A 10,070-nucleotide genomic window follows, 5' to 3' on the forward strand; every position below is an offset into this window, starting at 1 on the left:
GTTGAAAATGCCAGAAAACACTGGGGCCAGCTCGTTTGCACAGTGTCTGCACAGTGTCAGTTGATAACCTCAATCAGCCACCTCAATGCAACCATTGAGCTGACACCTTACTCATGCAACCTCAATGGTTCACATGCTGGCACAATGGGACGATGTGTCACAAAGGATTCACATCTTCGTTCGGAAATAACCCACATCTTGTTTCACACCTTGGCTCATGGGACAACAGATGCTGAACAGTGGGTTAATGACCCACAGATCACCACCAAGAGGACAACCCCACTAGGGTTAAATACCTCTGACTCTCCATTAGGCAGTTTTGGAATTACAAAAAAGCCCCTTGGAGTACACACACACACACACACAAGGTGCAGTGAAAGCAGAGGTAGAGACAGTCCCATCAAAGACCTGAGGTTTATCCAGACGATCAAAAACAACAAGATGTTCAAAGAAGGTGAAAACACATTCATCTACGAAAACGAAAGAAACCATAGATTCCAATGGATTCATATCAAGCTAGTTTCCAGCGATAGCCAAGCGAGGCCACAAGATGGAAGTAATATACAAGATGGAACCAAACAATGAATTAGACGAAGGCTGTTTGAGATCTAAGAAGAGAGATCACTTTCACTTTGGTATGTTTTAACTGATGTCTATTTGCTTGACTTGCTTGCCCTCAGAGAACACCAGTGATTCAAGGTAGAGACAGCTACTAAGCATATCACTTGCAGGCATTTAGCAGTATTACAGCAACAATTTACAGACAAATGATAACTAACTTAGTTCAGTAAGTTCCCTAAAACAAAGTCTGTCATGTCGCTCTTCCTGCAGTCTTTATTTCTGCTGCTTCCTTGCCTAAACCACACAGTAGTATCATAAACCCATCTTACGCAGATTATTTCCTGCTGTGCGCTAAACATAAGAAAGGACAGCTGTGGATAGCAACATGACTCTCCCAAAGCTGACCAAAATTCACGTTTTGAATGACAAAGGAACAAAATCCATTACAGTCTGTCTGAGGTAATTTTGAGAAAATTGTAACAGTTTCTAAAAAAACTAAATGTTTTAGCGGTTTTACTTCACAAGTGCTATATATGCAGTGTACTACAAATAAGTAGGTTTTTGGAAGGATACCAATTTTTGTGCTACACTTTGATACCTGACTCCCACAGCTAGGAGCTGAAGGTTTAAAGTGACCAGAAACAATCGTTTTTGTTAGAGTTTGTTTAAGAAATCAGTCTGAACTGTTCCTTTGGGAGACTTAGTTTTACAGATTTTATCCAACACACACACACACACACACACACACACACACACACACACACACACACACACACACACACACACACACACACACACACACACTCTGAGTGAAAAATATTCTGCTGTGCACACTGAGCTTTAGGCCCCCTGAAGACTTTTTTTAAACACATGCTGTGGTGATGCGCACATGCGGCACAGCAGACATGTCCTCTCAAACAGCTGGACAATCATGGTCACATTATAAAACATACCAAATAAGGATCTATATCCTTTAAGTCACCACCACATGATATTCAATGCTCACGAATTGTTTTCCTCTCAAAGACCTCAGTGTCGCACCAACCACTCACTGTTGTAATATTAATGTTATATGCAACTTCTACGTGAACACTGGACTTCACACGATCCCTCTCAAAGGGTAGCCGCAGATCACCAAAAGAATGAAGAAACAGTATTAATTACTTCACTCGGACCAACTTACTTTATATAAAATAAATGACTAACACCATAGCACTCCGTGGCAAATGATTGTAACCAAAATAAGCACACAAACTACATTTCCAGCTACTGGCTAAAATGCTTTAGTTTAAAAAAAAAGAAGAAAAAAAAGATCGCAAGGACACAAAAAGGTGAACTAGGAAGACACCCGGTCTTTACTGAACCTTACAAAATCCAACTTTGGACAGCTCTAGAAAAGATTATGTGGTCAGTGAAAAAGGTGAAAGAACAAATAGGGTAGTCTGTCCTTACTGATGAGCAAATCAGTGAGAACTGAAAAATGGAAATGAAGGGAGAGTGTACAAAGCTTTGTTATAGCTTCTTGTTTCCTATACACATATAAATAAGGTCAGTTAAGTGATTTGTGGGTTTAATGCACGCGTAAAGACATTGCTGTAAGTACACAGTAAGACCAAGGTGAGAGTTGAGGTTCATAATTGAAGTGTGAGGCGAACTTAATAACAAGGCAATCTCTTTATGAAACACGATAAAAATGGCTAAAAACGTAAGAATGGTCATGTTTTACTTCTATACATCTGGCAACAAAAAGTTTACAATTTGGATGGCAAGATGGAGTCTGAGATGATGCGAGCCGGGGATCGAACCCGCATCCCTGCTCTGTGGCTATAACTAATATTATTACAGTTAAAAAGTACTGGGTGGCCTATTTCTCTTCACTGGATTCGTTGGATGCGACAACATCCAGTTTTATAACTTTCTCACAAACAGCCTCTGTCTCCGAGAGCGAGTGGCAAACTGGACAGGAACAGCAAGTGTATTATTGTGATGATCATGATTAGACTCGTTGTCTTCTCACAGCCATGTGGGAAATATAGTCTGCATTCATTCCGAATTACGGCGCGTCGTCCCTGCGGGGTAATCAGCGATCTGTTTACTCGGTTTATTCAATAAAAACTCGACATAAGTTGTAAATTATTGACGCGCGTTGTTTCTTATTCCGCTTGTTAGACCTCTCAATGATCCTCGAAGCAGGTAACGATACAGCCAACCTCGACAATCCACCGACAACAGAAAGTGTGACATGTTTCATCAAGGTCTGACTTTACCTTTTGTGATTCTCCGTCGCCGACTTCCACAAACTTATCCGTGCACTCGGCTGTCAGACACACACGCAGCCAGGCTGAGAGGATAACTTCACAGACGATCCTCCATGCTTACAGGTAAAACAAATCCGGTGACGTCTCCTGCTTTGCTGGCACAGCCGAACAACAAACTCAAATCAATGCATCTCGGAGGCGGAGATCCGTTACTTCACGGATGAGAGCCGCAGAGAGCACACCACTGAGCGGTGACCTATCAGTGTCTGGCCAAACACCATTAATGACCTCCCTCCTTTTAACCTCTTAGTGGCAATCTACGTTTCTCCGTCTACATCTCCATGCTTCTATGTAACGTTATTTTGGGCTGTAACGTTCATGCATATGGAGAATATTCAGGAGATCCTCTAAATAACCGAAGCAGGTTATTATTTCTGTTATTCAGTCAGGACAAATTGTTTCATCTGCAATGTGCACATGTAAAACTGCTGAAAACAGCTGTAGCACAGCAAAGTTTTAGTCTTTTATTAATTTAGAGGTTTTAATTGGCTTATGAGACACAACAATGCTGAAAAAATAATGCAAATGTGGCTCCATCGTCTTTAATATGACACACACAGATCATCACTGGCACAAACGACCAGTTTTTGGTTGTCACATAACTTCAAAACAATTAACATGTTTTATTAAGTAGTATTTATATCCTACCTAAAAGTTCTAACCTTTGTTGTGTCATCACAGGCCATTCATCCTATAAAGTAATCCAACAGGTATCCTGTTGCTCAAAAAGCATTCAGAGGCAGAACATCGAGCAACATCCAAAGTCCATGTTCGCTTTACCTGTTCATTTTCACACGAAACAGAAGCACAATAGAAGAAGATTACAGTCAACTTGTTATGTCTCGTATCATGAGGTCTGACCTTCTCTGCCTCCTTGGGAACAAAAGATTAAAGGTTACGGACAAACAATGTGGGCAGTCCGTCTGCCAGCGTCTGCTCAAACGGTGTGTGTTTACTGTATGCATTTGTGCGTTTCCACACATTCCACAGAAAGAGTGTGACTTTTTTCTGTGGCCTCGTGCATGCAAAAGACTATTTGTTTCTGTCTGGCAGAAACAATTTGCTTCTTGGATTCTGTGGACAGCCGAAACAATGTTTCTATTGATTAGAGAGTGACAGAGGAAGAAAGAGAGAGAGAAAAAGACAGGCAGTCCAACAGATGAGACAGAGACAAATCTACTGTAACTATCTCATTACAGTCGACACCATTCACTGTCAAAAGGGCAAAAAGCTTCTGGGAAAGCTGACTGGAAACACTCAGATCTGTCAGTTTGGTAAGTGGGCTGCAAATAGCCTTTCTATCACGGTGATACTGTGTACAGATTTATAATATATTTGCACTAATATTTTTGTATTTCCCAAAGACTTATTCAAATTTCTGTAGATTCTACCTTTTTGTTTTTTAATTTAATCATTTCTCTGCAATTTCTTTCCATGGAAAAACACAGATCTTTTAATCCCATCTTGCCTAGAAAAATAAGGGGAGTAAAATCAGCCATGTGTGATGTTATGTATGCAACATCTACTTGCATGAAGCTCAGTCTAATGCCTCGAGCCAGAGAAGTATGGTACATATAGGAAATTAGTCTCACAGGTGAAAATCACCTAATGAAATTAAGACAGCAAAGTAAATCAAATACTTGACTTAAGGGTGATTTATTAGGGCAGGGATAGCTCAGTAGGTAGAGTGATGGCCCCTGATCGCAAGGTCGAGGGTTCGGTTACCCCTGAGCAAGGTACCGTCTCTACACACTGCTCCCCGGGTGCCCAATGGCTGCCCACTGCTTCAATGAGTGAATGGGTTAAATGCAGAGAGGAATTTCCCCACAGGGATCAATAAAGTACACTTACTTTCTTTCTTAACTGCAGCAAATTTACACTAAACTGGAAAAAAATTGAATGTTTATTGAAGCGTCTGACAATAAAAACAAACAAACTAGATATTAATTTGCATATATGAATTTTAATTTGTATCATATCTGCTACATCTGGCATTTTCACTGGAAAAAAATCAATCACACTGATGATGTTGAAGTTTAATAAACTCACAAAAACAGTTTGTATCAAATATGATACAATAGGCATTAACGGGTTAAAAGAGGGCATTACATTTAGTCCACTGTGCATTGCAGTCACTCACTTAGACACACTGTTTATGTCTAAGTGACTGAATCCATGATAGAAAGGTGCACTACTGTGTTTGTTAGGTTGAGGCCTAAAATAGCTACAGTTTGATAAGACTCCAATTACACTGTGAAAGTGTGCTGCTACATTCAGGCAGAGCTCGGTAGGAAATCACTGTCGGTGCTGTTGTACTGTGCAATCACTGAGATTAATTCATGTCGCACACTCTGACCGCCATTCATTCATACATAAAATTCTGCCTTAGTTATCCATTAATACACCTGTACTGAGTGGCTGCGGTGCCTTTTGCATACAAATACTGGACAAATAAGTTCATTTTAGTGTAAAAATAATTCCTGAATTAATTTACAAATTTACAATTTTATCTGATTAGCCGTCTGTGTTTTGTAATAGATGCATTACACGACACTTTCAAAATCTCCCCAAATTATACACATTATCCATACTATCCATAGTATTATCCATATGATGTAGAGTGCACTACTCCCTTCTCACAATTATGAATTATGAATGCAAAGTGTCACAGACTGTTGCTACATATAGTGATACCGATCATGATTTTATTCCCATTTTAGAGGAAAAGGATGGTCGAGGGAGCTGTAGCACCTGCCTCACTGATGTATCGCAAGGTATGGCTTCAAAACTTGAACACTGTTATTTTGTCCTCTGTCCATGTATGTGCTAATGAGTCTATTCAAGATGACCTGATGACTTTGACATACCCTTTAATGTCACAACTCACTGCTTTGCTGGGTAGAAATTTGTCACTTCCTTTCAACTTTATCTCTTCATCTCTTCTCCTCTTGCTATACCCGCTTATCTGATTAATGTTTTATCATTTTTGTTGCCTTGGATGTCAGCTAGTTTAACTAAATTTATAGTGTGGTGAGCAGTGTGATTTTATATATACATTAGATGTAGTAAATTAATGTGTATAATGATACTGGACCACCATGCGGCACTGGATAATTCTGTTTGTTTATGTGTGAAAAGAAAGAATGCAAAAGAAAAACCCTGAGCAGGAGAAAGTAAGAAAAACTCTGGCACAGTGGTATTAAGTCTGCAGACCTTACAATCATGGTATAGTAAGTACACTGTAAAACAGCTAGCAATTGTTGATCTCAGTAAACATTTTCAGATTTATTCAGAAATAAAAACATCATCTTATAGTTGAACTAATAGGTTTTTTCAAAGCTGTATAGCAACGATTTCTGAGTTACACAGAAGACTACTACAAAAGCAGACTGCCAAAGCCACAGATAACACTTCAATTGTTGGGGCACAGTTCAAACAAAAAAACAAAAGGTTTTAATGACAGGCCTGATCATTGGTTCATGGTTGCATCATGAATTGCATGATACGATGATTGCATCATCTTATGAATAATCTGTAAAGATCATAACATTCATTTTACTCAATAACAGCTCCAGGTATGCATCTAGTTAAGAGAAGATGAACTGTGACGTGATGTTGCAATCATTTCAGCAAGCTAACAGCCGCTGTGAACTGACAAGTTCAATCTTTAAAACTTTAGGCTTTTAAGTGACACTTTAAGTGACAATTACATATATTTTAATCAAATTTCAAAATAGGAAATTTAGTAGGAGTTGAAATATACTCAAAATTTCATTCAACAGTATAATATAACACACCTATGTTTAAATAGCATTCCTTAAACGCAACTATAGCAACATGAATAACCCAGTTTTGCCCAGGTAAAGTGATAGAGCTTTCATTATACAGTGGTTAATTATAAGTGCTTTTCTACTCTACTTGAGCCCTCAGAGTGCTTTGTACAACTTGCCTCATTCACCTGTCACACACATTGATACAAGCACATTATTTCCATACATGCTCTCCATCAAGCATTCACACACACATTCAAACTCTGATGGATGCACTGGGGAGCAACTTGATGTTCAGTATCTTGCTTGAAGATACTTTGACATGAAGACTGGAACAGCAGCCAGGAACTGAACCATCATCATCAGCTATTTTTGAGTTTTCTGGGCTCCCCTTTGTTCATGCAGTATACAGTATGCTCTAGAATGATATCTTTCACTCACTATTTGACAGATCCAGAAGAATGTTATTTTTTCCTCCCGCCCCCTCAAAAAAAAAAAGGAAAACAAAAAACAGCTGATTCATGAAAAGACTCCCCTGCATTTGTTTGTACAAGATATGAGGTAATGAACATACAGAACAAGTGTGGGGTAGAGACAATTTGGCTTAGTTTCCATGGCAACAATGGGAAGATGAATGACTGATCACTGCTATAATTAATAACGTTAACATCAGATTATTAAAGTTTGCTCACTAATTTGATTTCCTTGACAAATAGTTTTAAATTATCTGTGTTTCAATAAATAACTTTAGCATTATGTTTTTGCTGACGACATCCTTAATGCACTGTTTACTTCTTCATGTCAGAGGAGGTTTTGCTTTCCCTCTTGAGTACAAGTACATACGCACGCAAAACTACAAAACTACACATACGCACAAATGAATGATAATCAAATTCCAGAAAGTAATTATGACTGGTATGATTTTGCAGTCAGGAAATCATATGCTTGCTGCCACTTCAGAGTGTGTGTGAATTACACCCAGAGCTTCTAAAGATGAACGTGAAAATCTGCCAAACCTTGCATACCTCTTTAATGTCAGTCTGTGGTTTAAGGTTTATCAATAATCCATGTCATTCATATCTATGGACATTCATTTGCAAATAAAGACATATAACTGAACATTTTGACTATTAAAACAAGTGCATCAAATGGATACAGCTCCTCTACAATAACGCCACCAGTTCAGTCCGATGCGTCGCTGGACTATCACCTCCCTTCCTAGTTAGTGCTGGGGTCCACCAAGGGTCAGCTCTGTCACCCCTCCTCTTCATTCTATGTATGGATACCATCACGGCCAACCTCCAGTTACCTCATCCATGGTCTCTCCTCTTTGCCGATGATATTTTCCTTGCCAGCAAAGACAGAGAAGAGACCCAAACGACGACGCAACTCTGGAAGACGATGAATATGGCATGCGGCTTAATACGAAAAAGACCGAATACCTGGAAGGAGGCCCCCAAACTGATGGCACCATCATAATTGACAACGAAGAGTTGAAGAAGACAGAAGAGTTCCGCTACTTGGGCTCAGTCATCAGCTACGATGGAAATATAACCTCCGATGTCCGAGCACGAATAAATGCAGCCTGGTTAAAATGGCGACAGGTCACTGGTGTCTTTTGCGACAGAAGAATGCCAGATAAACTCAAGGGAAAAATCTACAAAGCGGTGGTCCGCCCAGTAGCCCTGTATGGTTCTGCATGTTGGCCTGCATTGACCACACATGAACAGGCCCTAAACACCATGGAGATGCGCATGCTCCGATGGAGCCTGGAAATTACAAGACGGGACCGTGTTACAAACAAAGACATACGGAAACGACTAGGTGTAGCCCCAATTAAGGAAAAGATGCTCCAGTCCCGCCTGAGGTGGTATGGACACGTGATTCGAAGCGATGAGAACTCTGTAGCAAAAATGACAATGATGATTGACCCAGAAGGATGCTGGCCTCGAGGCAGACCGAAGAAACGGTGGATGGACAAAATAAAGAAGGACATTAAGACTATCAACGCATCACCTGAGGACGCCTTGGACAGAACCAAATGGAGAAACCTTTGCCGAAGAGCGGACCCTGCACCAGCGGGAACAACGCCAGGATAAAGAAGAAAACAAGTGCAAAAGAATCATCTTTCAATTTTTAGGTTTTACACATCAGGATGCACACACACAAAAACAGTCTGCTCCAACAACACATGATATATTACACCATAATATTTTTATTTAACAACAATTCATCTAAAATGCAACCCAAACAGCTTGCCATGAACTTTCTGACAAAAAGTCTAAATGCAGTGTTTCCATAATTTGCATCTCGTCACTAAGTCTTTATGGAGCACGAGTGAATATGTGAGTTTCTAACGCACACAAATTGCTTCAACTAATCAAACTCATCCGACCGGGCAAACTCTAATTTCAAACATCGTGTTGTGGTGTCACAACATTGCCAAAGAAAAGAGATAAGTATTGCCTAAAAAAACCCAGATCCTCATCTCTTTCTGTTTTTTCATTTCCTTACACAGCACATTGCAGACCATAAATCCACAAGATTACAGCAAAACGTCATTTGGATGTTATGGCATGCCATGGTTATATATGAACAAGCTGTGACTCTCTGGGTAACAGAATAAATTAGATTACTAAGTTTTTTTTTGGTTTGGTTTTCCTGACAGAGCCAATGTGTCTTCATGCTGGTTTCACTGTGCCTCTATAACAGTAGACTTTAGCATACTGGACTTTAAATCAGTTTAAGTACGACAACACAATGAAGCACCTCAGAGAGCGACGCTGCTTATTGTTCTGTGGTGCTGACACTCGATTGGCTTTTTCAAATTTCAGCTCTTCAGTCGCTTTGGAAGAGCTTTTGGCAGATTGGCTCCAGTTCTTTTCATCGACTGAATATGCTAAAACCTTTTTGATTTTTTTTTTTTTTTGATTTTTAGTGACAGAATGTTCGGCTGAGCTGTTGCTTCTACAACACTCTAAAAATATTCATCGATAGGAGCGCAGATCTCACATGTGAATGCTCAATATGTCCCTTTGGCTGTGTAGTTGTGCATTTTGTGGTTTTAGAGCAAAATGCAGAATTTATATGTAGACTCTATTTAAAAATTAGTTGTAAATGTAGCAGTGTTTACCTTTACCTTTAACAATAATGCTGAAGACACTCATTCTGAGAAATCTTTGAACCTAATGCATTTTAGATGGGAAAGAATCAAAGAACAACTCACTGAATAAAACCGTTCAGTGTAAGTTAGGGATGCTATAAAGTCAGCTGGTAGGCAGAAGTTAGAGCTATTTCTGTTATCAGACAGATTGACTGTCTGTCTGATATATATATACATATATATATATATACATATATATATATATATATATACATATATATACACATATATATATACATACATATATACATACATATA

General features: G+C 39.3%; 1 protein-coding gene across 1 annotated transcript in view; it reads right to left on the reverse strand.

The window, feature by feature from the left end:
- gramd1bb (GRAM domain containing 1Bb) overlaps window positions 1-2,878 on the reverse strand; it is an 83,623-nt gene extending 80,745 nt beyond the window's left edge. Inside the window, exon 1 of the mRNA XM_013911073.1 lies at window positions 2,829-2,878. The gene's annotated coding sequence lies outside the window, so the exon portion shown is untranslated. The remainder of the gene's footprint in view (window positions 1-2,828) is intronic.
- Between the last annotated feature and the right edge of the window lie 7,192 nt (window positions 2,879-10,070).

This window comes from Pundamilia nyererei, unplaced genomic scaffold, assembly GCF_000239375.1.
Source record: "Pundamilia nyererei isolate P.nyererei 1_Seehausen unplaced genomic scaffold, PunNye1.0 scaffold00003, whole genome shotgun sequence".
In the NCBI taxonomy this organism is placed as follows: Eukaryota; Metazoa; Chordata; class Actinopteri; order Cichliformes; family Cichlidae; genus Pundamilia; species Pundamilia nyererei.